Source organism: Vigna umbellata, chromosome 3, assembly GCF_029865625.1.
Source record: "Vigna umbellata cultivar VRB3 chromosome 3, Vumbellata_1.0, whole genome shotgun sequence".
NCBI classification, from domain to species: Eukaryota; Viridiplantae; Streptophyta; class Magnoliopsida; order Fabales; family Fabaceae; genus Vigna; species Vigna umbellata.
In genome coordinates this window covers 27,083,560-27,093,511 of record NC_142167.1, presented here as the reverse complement: position 1 = coordinate 27,093,511, position 9,952 = coordinate 27,083,560, and the positions used below count along the sequence as shown (strand labels likewise).

General features: G+C 35.5%; 1 non-coding gene and 1 pseudogene across 1 annotated transcript; one reads left to right on the top strand and one right to left on the bottom strand.

Moving 5' to 3' along the window:
• Positions 1–471: 471 nt before the first annotated feature.
• LOC148202149 (small nucleolar RNA R71) lies at positions 472–578 on the bottom strand. The gene has a single exon (XR_015785366.1). It is a non-coding gene; the product is annotated as a small nucleolar RNA R71 (small nucleolar RNA).
• Positions 579–1,384: 806 nt separating this feature from the next.
• Positions 1,385–6,784, top strand: LOC148202148 (uncharacterized; annotated as a pseudogene).
• The last annotated feature ends 3,168 nt before the right edge of the window (positions 6,785–9,952 follow it).

The following is a 9,952-nucleotide window of genomic DNA, read 5'->3' as shown; positions in this document are numbered from 1 at the left end:
CAACTATTTCAATCTCAGAGGACGATATTTTATTACTACAATAACAATTGGTACACTTGCCAAATTGTTTAACAAGTTTTTGGTGCCGTTGCCGGAGATTGATTACGGTTGATATTAGTGATCTAATTGGCTTAAGATTTGAGTTATAGATTTTAGGGAATTTTTGTTTTTTATTTTGGATTTTTTTATTTTCAATTTTATTGTCACGTAACTTCTGTTGCAGTATTGTTTTTTTAGTTGTTTATGCGAGGTATTATTACCCTAGAAGAATTGCTCTTCGACTCATAAATTGAACGCACTGCTAGAAGAAATAGAAGTAGTGCAAGAAGAAGAAAGAGAGAAAGAAGACAAGAACAAAGATTAATTGAACAAGAAAAGGAGGCATTAACAATGGCAGACCAACCTGTTAGAAAGACTCTTAGTGACTATTCAATGCCAAATCCTAAACACTTTCCTCCTTCCAAGTCAGCTAAAATGAGAAACGAGATTACTACTTTTGTGCAGCAAGACACTGAATCTTTATATGAGGCATGGGAAAGATACAATGAGCTAATTAGGAAGTGTCCACATCATGCCCTACCAGTTTGGTTACAGGTGCAAATATTTTATAATGGTCTTTCACCCTCTTTTAAAGCAATTTTGGATGCAGCAAGTGGAGGATCATTCAATCTCAAAACACCAGAAGAAGCTTTGGAGACTCTTGAGCTAATGGCAAACAACACAGTGAATATGCAGTTTGATCGTCAAAATAGAAAAGCTGGAGTGTTGGAGGTTAATACTTTGGATGCTATCCTAACCCAAAACAAGTTGTTAACACAACAGATCACTGATTTGACTCAGAAGTTGGGAAATATGCAAGCAAATAATGTTAATACAATATCTCCAGTGTGTGACTTTTGTGGAGGAATGCATCAAAATGGTGAATGTCAGGCCACTCAACAAGAGGCACAAGTGAATGTAGTGGGACAACAACAAAATCAGTTTTCTACCAACCTTAATGCAAATTGGAGGCATCAACAAACCAGACCTTGGAGCAATCCAATCCAATCAAATCAACCAAAGCCTCCATATCAATATCAAACACAACCTAGCAATCAAGGAAACAAGATGTCTACGTTGGAAAATGCATTAGAGAAGCTAACTATGCAAACTTCTACCTTTGTGGAGCAGACTTCTAATTTCATGAATGAAACAAGGAGTAATTTTAAGAACCAGGAGGCTTTGATCAGAAATTTGGAGAATCAAATTGGTCAACTTTCAAGACAACTCTCAGAGAGATCTTCTATAACATTTCCTAGTGACACTATACCAAACCCAAGGGAACAATGTAAGGCAATTCAACTGAGAAGTGGAAGAGTGTTAGAGAATGAAAAAAAGGAGTAAGATGGAGAGAGAGAACAATAAAAGAGTTGATGAAACAGTAGAAGAGAGTGAAAAACATGAAGTTGAGAGAAAATGTGAGGAGACGAATGAGGGAGAAAAAAATCAAGAGAGTGGGAGTAAAATGCGTGAGTATGTCCCTACAATTCCATTCCCTCACAGGTTGAAGAAGCAAGAACAAGCGAAGCAATTTGCAAGATTTCTTGATGTCTTTAAGAAGCTCCACATTAATATTCCATTTGCTGAAGCATTGGAGCAAATGCCAAGTTATGCTAAATTCATGAAAGACTTGTTGTCAAAGAAAAGGAAGCTTCAAGAAGATGAAACAATTATGCTCATAGAGGAGTGCAATGCAATAATTCAACAAAAATTACCTCCTAAGTTGAAGGATCCAGGAAGCTTTGTCATTCCATGTGAGATTGGAAATACAACGGTGGGTAAGGCATTGTGTGACCTTGGAGCAAGTATCAATTTGATGCCTTTGTCCATTTTTAAAAGGCTAGGTATTGGAGAAGTGAAGCCTACTATGATAACTCTACAATTGACAGACCGTTCAATGACTTATCCTTATGGAATTGTGGAAGATGTCTTAGTGAAGGTGGATAAATTTATCTTTCCAGCTGATTTTGTGGTTCTTGACATGGAGGAAGATGCTAAAGTCCCAATTATATTGGGAAGACCATTTTTAGCCACAGGAAGAGCACTGATAGATGTAGAAAAAGGTGAATTGATGTTAAGAGTAGAAGATGAAAAAGCAACATTGTCTATAAATGAAGCAGTGAAGCATAAATTAGACAAAGAAGACTATTTCAGGGCTGAAATAATTGAGTCTCTTGTGTTGGAAAATATACACTGTCATGTGAGGAAGAATCCATTAGAGAGAGCTCTATTGTCAGGAATGGAAGCAAAGGAGTTGAATAAAAAATTGACTGATGAAGAGGTGGTGAAGTGTGCTCATCAATTAGAAGTTCTCAAGCCAATATTCAATTCCAAGAGAGGAATAGAAGATCTACACAAGAGTAAGGACGGAGGAGAAGAGACATCCAAGATAGAATTGAAACAACTTCCCTCTCACCTTAAATACATGTTCTTGGATGAGCAAAAGCTAAATCCCATAATTGTGAGCAGTGAACTTACTACCACTGAGGAAGATAAACTTTTAAGGGTTTTGAGAGAGCATAAATCTGCAATAGGTTGGAAAATTGAAGATTTGCAAGGTATTAGTCCTACTATGTGTATGCATAAAATTTATTTGGAAGAGGACTTTAAACCTGTACGTCAACCACAACGAAGACTCAACCCTACTATGAAGGAAGTGGTAAGGAAAGAGGTAATTAAACTTTTGGATGCAGGCATTATCTATCCAATCTCTGATAGTGAGTGGGTGAGTCCTGTTCAAGTTGTACCCAAGAAAGGAGGGATGACAGTAATGAAAAATGAAAATAATGAATTCATTCCTATAAGAAAAGTCACAGGGTGGCGGGTATGTATTGATTATAGAAGATTGAATCAAGCCACAAGAAAGGACCATTTTCCACTTCCTTTTATAGATCAAATGCTAGAAAAATTGGCAGGACATGCATATTATTGCTTTTTAGATGGTTATTCTGGTTACACTCAAATAGCAGTAGCTCCTGAAGATCAAGAGAAGACAGCATTTACATGTCCTTATGAAGTCTTTGCCTACAGGAGGATGCCATTTGGTCTCTGCAATGCACCTGCAACTTTTCAAAGGTGTATGTTTTCCATTTTTTCTGATTTGATTGAAAATTGCATTGAGATATTCATGGATGATTTTTCTGTTTTTGGTTCTTCATTTGACTCTTGCTTATCTAATCTGACCTTAGTATTACAAAGATGCCAAGAAACTAATTTAGTGTTAAATTGGGAAAAATGTCATTTTATGGTGAGAGAAGGTATTTGTCTTGGTCATCACATTTCTTCTAAAGGTATTGAGATAGATAGAGCAAAAGTAGAAGTAATTGAACAATTACCTCCTCTAGTGAATGTAAAAGGGGTAAGAGGTTTTTTAGGTCATGCAGGTTTTTATAGGCGGTTTATTAAAGATTTTTCCAAGATAGTACCGATGACTAATCTTCTTGAAAAAGAAGCTCCTTTGGTGTTTGATGAGGCATGTATGCAAGCATTCTTAACCATAAAGAAACAACTTATTTCTGCTCCTATAATTACAGCCCCTAATTGGTCTTTACCATTTGAAATGATGTGTGATGCTAGTGATTATGTTGTGGGTGCTGTATTAGGACAAAGAAAAGAAAAAGTGTTTCACGTTGTATATTATGCTAGTCGTGTTTTGAATTAAACTCAAAAGAATTATGCCACGATTGAAAAAGAATTGCTTGCAGTAGTGTTTGCTTTCGATAAATTTCGATCTTATCTTGTTGGGTCTAAGGTTATTGTTTACACTGATCATGCTGCTTTAAGATATCTGTTTGCTAAGCAGGATGCCAAGCCACGATTAATTCGGTGGATTCTCTTATTACAAGAGTTTGACTTAGAAATCCGAGATAAGCAAGGTAAGCAAAATTGTGTTGCAGATCACCTGTCAAGATTGAAATTTAATGACATGAACCAGGATATGAGGCCTATTTCAGAGGAATTTCCAGATGAGAAATTATTAGCTATTACTTCCTTGCCATGGTTTGCAGATTTTGCCAATTTTAAAGCAGGTGGTATAATTCCTCATGGTTTTACTTTTCAGCAAAGGAAAAAATTTCTACATGATGTTAAATCTTATTTTTAGGATGATCCTTTGTTGTTTAAAAGATGTGGTGATGGTATCATTAGGAGATGTGTCCCTGAAAACGAATTTGAGAATATTCTTTGGCATTGTCATGGGTCAGAATATGGGGGACATTTTAGTGTTGAAAAAATAGCTTCTAAAGTCTTACAAAGTGGATTTTATTGGCCTACCCTCTTTAAAGATGCTTATAACTTTATTAAACATTGTGATAGATGCCAAAGGGTAGGAAATATTTCAAAAAGAAATGAGATGCCCTTAAACAATATACTTGAAGTAGAAATTTTTGATGTTTGGGGTATAGATTTTATGGGACCTTTTCCTCTTTCTTTCTCAAACCAATACATATTAGTTGTTGTGCATTATGTGTCTAAATGGGTAGAAGCTATTGCTTTACCAAGAAATGATGCTAAGGTAGTGGTTTCTTTCATCAAGAAACAATTTTTTTCTAGATTTGGGGTACCTAGAGCAATCATTAGTGATGGAGGTTTACATTTTCATAATAAAACATTTGCATCACTTTTGGGAAAATATGGTGTTAGACACAAGATAGCTACCCCGTACCATCCCCAAACTAGTGGACAAGTGGAAATTTCTAATAGGGAGTTGAAGCGAATTTTAGAAAAAGTTGTGAGCTCATCTAGAAAAGATTGGCCTAGAAAATTAGATGATGTACTTTGGGCTTATCGTACAACTTTTAAAACTCCTATTGGAATGTCACCATATCAATTGGTGTATGGAAAATCATGTCATTTACCAGTTGAATTAGAGCATAAAGCATTTTGGGCTATTAAATTGCTGAATTTTAATTTAACAAATGCAGGTGAGAAAAGGCTTTTGCAATTAGATGAATTAGAGGAATTTAGATTACAAGCTTATGAAAATGCTCGAATTTATAAGGAAAGAACAAAAAAATGGCATGATAAAAAACTGTTGCTTAGAGAGTTTGACCTAGGACAACATGTATTATTATATAATTCTAGGCTTAAATTGTTCCCAGCAAATTAAAATCTAGGTGGTCAGGTCCTTTTGTTATTAAAAAAGTTTTTCCCTTTGGTACAATTGAAATTTCGGACATTAATTCAGAAAGAAATTTTAGAGTAAATGGTCAAATATTAAAATTGTATTTAGGAGGTGATATTGAAAAATATAGGACCAATGTCTCACTTAGATCACCACCAAAAAAATAACTAAACTATCTAAAAATAAATAAAAAATAAAAAAATTAAAAAAATTAAAACTTTTTTACAAAAAAAAAAATGTTAAATTTAAAACGTAACAGAGGGGGAAATCTGATGCAGTTTCTAGATTACTCTACATTTTCAGGTTTTGCGTTGTTCTTCACCACTGGTAGCCAATTCCTCCACAGCAGATAGCGGCAACCCTAGGTCACAAATTTCACACACCAGCAAAATGAACCGTAGCCACCGTCAGCCATCACGTAAGCCTACACAAAGCACCACACTTTCCAACCAACAACCGCCTCCGACACGACGTCAACCTAGTCGCCGTAATGTTGTTCAACCATCGTCTTCCTCGACGCAACAACTATCTTCAATAAAACCAGAAGTTGAACCAAGTTCAAGCAGACAAGCACATTCTTCACCTGATAACAACTCTTTTGGTATTGTTTTTCAAAATGCAGAACAAAAGCTAAGGTATGATTCTTTGATTAAGAGAGTTATTGTGCCTACACGGTATTTAGATGAAAACACATTGGGGACATTAGGCATGTGGGAGGAAGTATTTGGGATGATTAATAAACTGGGTTGAAGTTCTTTTATTGCTCTCAAGTATCCTGCTTATGAGAAAATTACATTTGAATTTCTGAGTTCTGTAAAGACTGAAATTTTGCAGGGAAAGAATTGTACAGAGGGGTTAATTGCATTCAGATTGCATAACACTAATTATAATTTTACTCTAGCTGAATTTAATGCAATTTTTGGATTTCCCTGTGGAGGTCAAAGGAATTACCCCAGAGAATTTGATGCTCATTCATTTTGGTATAAATTGTCTTTATCTGGTGCTTTTGCTTCATCTGACTCTAAAGAATCTCATATACATAACCCCTGTTTTCGATATGCTCATCGCCTCATGGCTCATACTCTTTTTGCTCGGGGTGATAACACTTCTGCAGTTAGAAAATCTGAATTATTATTTTTATGGGGTATGGTGAATGCTGTCCAATTAGATTCAGGGGCTTGGTTGGCACGCCAGTTTACAAAGGTAGGGAGGGCTTCCTCTGGACAAATAGCAATTGGAGGGTTAATCACTATTATTGTTTTGCATCTCAACATTCCCTTGGAAGATGATACACCAATACTAGGAACTTCTAGACTTGATCTAGAAATGTTGGTGAATAATGAAATGTTGGTAAAGAGGGATAATCGTTATTTCTTGGTAATGAGTGACCTGGTAGGCATACCACCTCAACCTCTTCCTAATCCTGAGTTCACTGCTGTGCATGGGAAAGAAAGGTGGATTTTTGTTGAATCTGATGCTCAATGTCCTTCTCCTCACGCTCCTACCTCTGCTCGGATTCCTTCTGCTTCTACCACATCTTCTATGGACACACTTGCTCATCTTCAGCAGTCTATTACTGAACTTCAAACTCAACAACTCAACCATTATGCAGAGTTTGTCTAGTTTCGAGAAGCCCAATTTCAACATCAGTACGATGTTCACAATCTCTTGCAAGAAATTCTAGCTTCTCTTCATTCTCGACCCTAGTAATTTGGTGAGTTCTAGCCTTTCCCATCAATCTTTATACATTGCGGACAATGTTAATTTTTAGGTGGGGGATGTTCTTGTGCATTTGCATATATCATTTTATGTTATTTTGTCTTGTGCATTTTCATATATCATATATCATCTTACGCTACTTTGTTCTTGTGCATGCATGGACTACATACATTGCATCTCTTGTTTTAGTGGAAATGTATCATCTTAACACTAGGTTCTAAGTGTGTTCAATGAGATTTTTCGAGCACTCTGTTAAAATTCTTTTGAGCCTGTTTGTTGGGAAACTTCACACACTACACAGTGAAAATTGACATGATGACACTTAAGGAAGATAATTTTTGAGATATACATAAATAAGTTTTTTTGTTTTTTTGTTTTTTTGTTTTTTTGTTAGGTTTCTATGGTGACATTCAATGCATTGGGTTACTGGAGAATTGTCTGTCAAATATCTTTTGTTTAGAAATAAAAAAAAATAATAAAAAAAATAAAAAAAATAAAAAAAAATTGAGTGAATAAATTGACACCCCTTTGAGACTGTATGTTACTGGGGAAGAGACCCTCCTTTGAGACTGAGTGTAATTGAGTGGAAGATCCATGCTTAGTTGACAGGTAAATGTCTTCTAAGTCAGGAACCTAATAGAAAATCCTTTTAATGAGACACCAAAATTTCCAAATATTATCTGCCTTGTTGTCTAGTGTCATATCTCAAAGAATTATTTGCACTTAGGGACCCAACAAGTTAGTCATCAGTCTAAAACAATTGTGAAATGCGTGCTTGAGGAATATCATTGTTGAATTGAACTTGAGTTAAGAGGGTATATTTTCATTTAAATTCATTCATCATTTTGTTGCATTAGTGGAATTTCCTTTGCTTGAGGACAATCAAAAGTTTAAGTGTGGGGTATTTTGATAGGTAAATAAAATGTAGTTGCATTAGTAGTTTAGTTTAGGCCATTTGCATGCATAATTATATTAATTGAATCATTTTTTTAAGCATTATAGTTGTTTCGGATCATATAGTTGGATTTTGTGTTTTTTCTTGTTAATAGGTGTTTTGTGAGGGTTAAAATCACAAATCAGGAAGAATAAGTGCTTAAGATGTAAAGGTGAAACCAGAGAGCATCACAACTGAACTATGGTTTTTTACCCAACCTGTGGATTTGCTTCAGGAGATGTAAACTCAAAACCAGAGCGCTCCATAACTGAGTTGCGGTTTTTTTCCACAACCTGTGGATTTAACTAAGGTGTCCAGAATGGAAACCAGAGAGGTTCACACCCAGATTGTGGATTTTTCCATGAACTGTGGAAACGGTCAGAGCAGTAATCAACCTCTGATATTACGTGGAATTAAAGATTAAAAGAAAAAAGGAGAAAAACAAAAAGGGACAGTTACTGTGAGAAGTAACGGACCAATTCCACTAATTTGGAGGGTGAACGCACCTAGGAGGCCAATATAATGCCACGATTTTGGAGGGAGAGGGGACACGCGGAGGATCCAGAACGCAAATTTCTTCTTCTTCTCCTTGGGGTTTTTGGTGATTTTTAATTCCAGTATGCAGAACTAATTTCCTTTTGTTAGAGAATTGATGTAGTACTTTGATTATAACTTCTGAACCTTTCCAATTGATGTTTCGTTAACTTTAATTTATCTCAGTGTTCTATATGTTTTGAATGTCTTTTTCTATGAGCAGTTTCACAATTGGGAAATTGGGGATTGCTTGCGATTGTAAATAGAGAAGATTAGAAATTGTCACAATTGGGAAATTGGGCATAGCTAATTAGTTTGCAATTGAGATGGTAATTGTTCTTCATAACTTCATTAAATTTTATAACTGGCCTAAGGGATTGGGGGTTAGAATTTGATGAATATGTTTGCCTATCTAAGGGATTAGGGGTAAACAAGCTCTTAATAAACTCAATTAGATAATTATAATTTGCACATCAATCGGGAAGGGTTAAGAATTTATATGAAAGCGTACAAAAATTCAATTCTCTAACATTGTTTATTTTAATTAAATTTTTTTCATTTGTTTATGTTCAGTATTTTACTTGATTTTTGGTTGCTCAAAATTATACGAATTAGTAATCTAGTACTCAACTATTTCAATCTCAGAGGACCATATTTTATTACTACAATAACAATTGGTACACTTGCCAAATTGTTTAACAGTACCAATTATTTTTTATTGATGATTAGTTGAGATTTAATTCGGTATTCATGAATAAACAAAAATCAGAAGTGTTCAAGAAGTTCAAGTATTGTATTGGATACTCTTAACGTACCAGATTGAAAAAATTGTCAAGCTTTTAAGGAACAACAATTAATATGCTATCCGCTTTAAAGAGTTTCGCAACTTTTACATAGAGAGACTCTCTAAGACACTTGAGTGTTCTTCATGCTCCACAAAACAATGGAGTTATTGAAAGGATGTATAATATAATATCTTTTATTTGTATTTGTATTGATTAATTATTTTTAACACAATAACCGTAAATATTTCTAAATAAAAAAAACCTCTGTCAGACCTCATTAAAACGCACCAAAAAACCCCTCTACACGGACGCCAGATGTCAAGCAACGAGGATCAGAAATCAGATAGTGGAATGCAGGTGTGAACAGATGAGCGGACGTTCGGTTTTGACAAAACTGATTTTTCTGAAAATCGCGTCACACTATCTGCATGCATCTTCTTCTCCAAAATCTGATTTCTCTCAAATTCTCCTCCTTCTCTCTAGAAGCTCTCCCTTCTCTCTACCAAAACTCACCCTTTCTCTTTTCCGATCACCGTTCAGGCACCGTAGGAGCACTCCCGGCGTCCCAAGCTTCAATTTGAACCGAACAATTCCGAGTTCTTGTCCCTAGCCGTTGGTTCTTGTGAACATGCAAACCAAGTTGTTGTTGCATGAGTCCTTAGTGTCGTTCTGAACCATTTTGGTTGTTGTTTGATTTTCGGTTCGAAGAGTCGTTGAGCATTGAGGGTAGAAGGAATCGTAGTTCGGCGAACTGAGTTTCGGTCTATAGGACGTTCGTTCATGCTCAGAGGTAAGGGAAGCTTATCTAATTTAATTGTA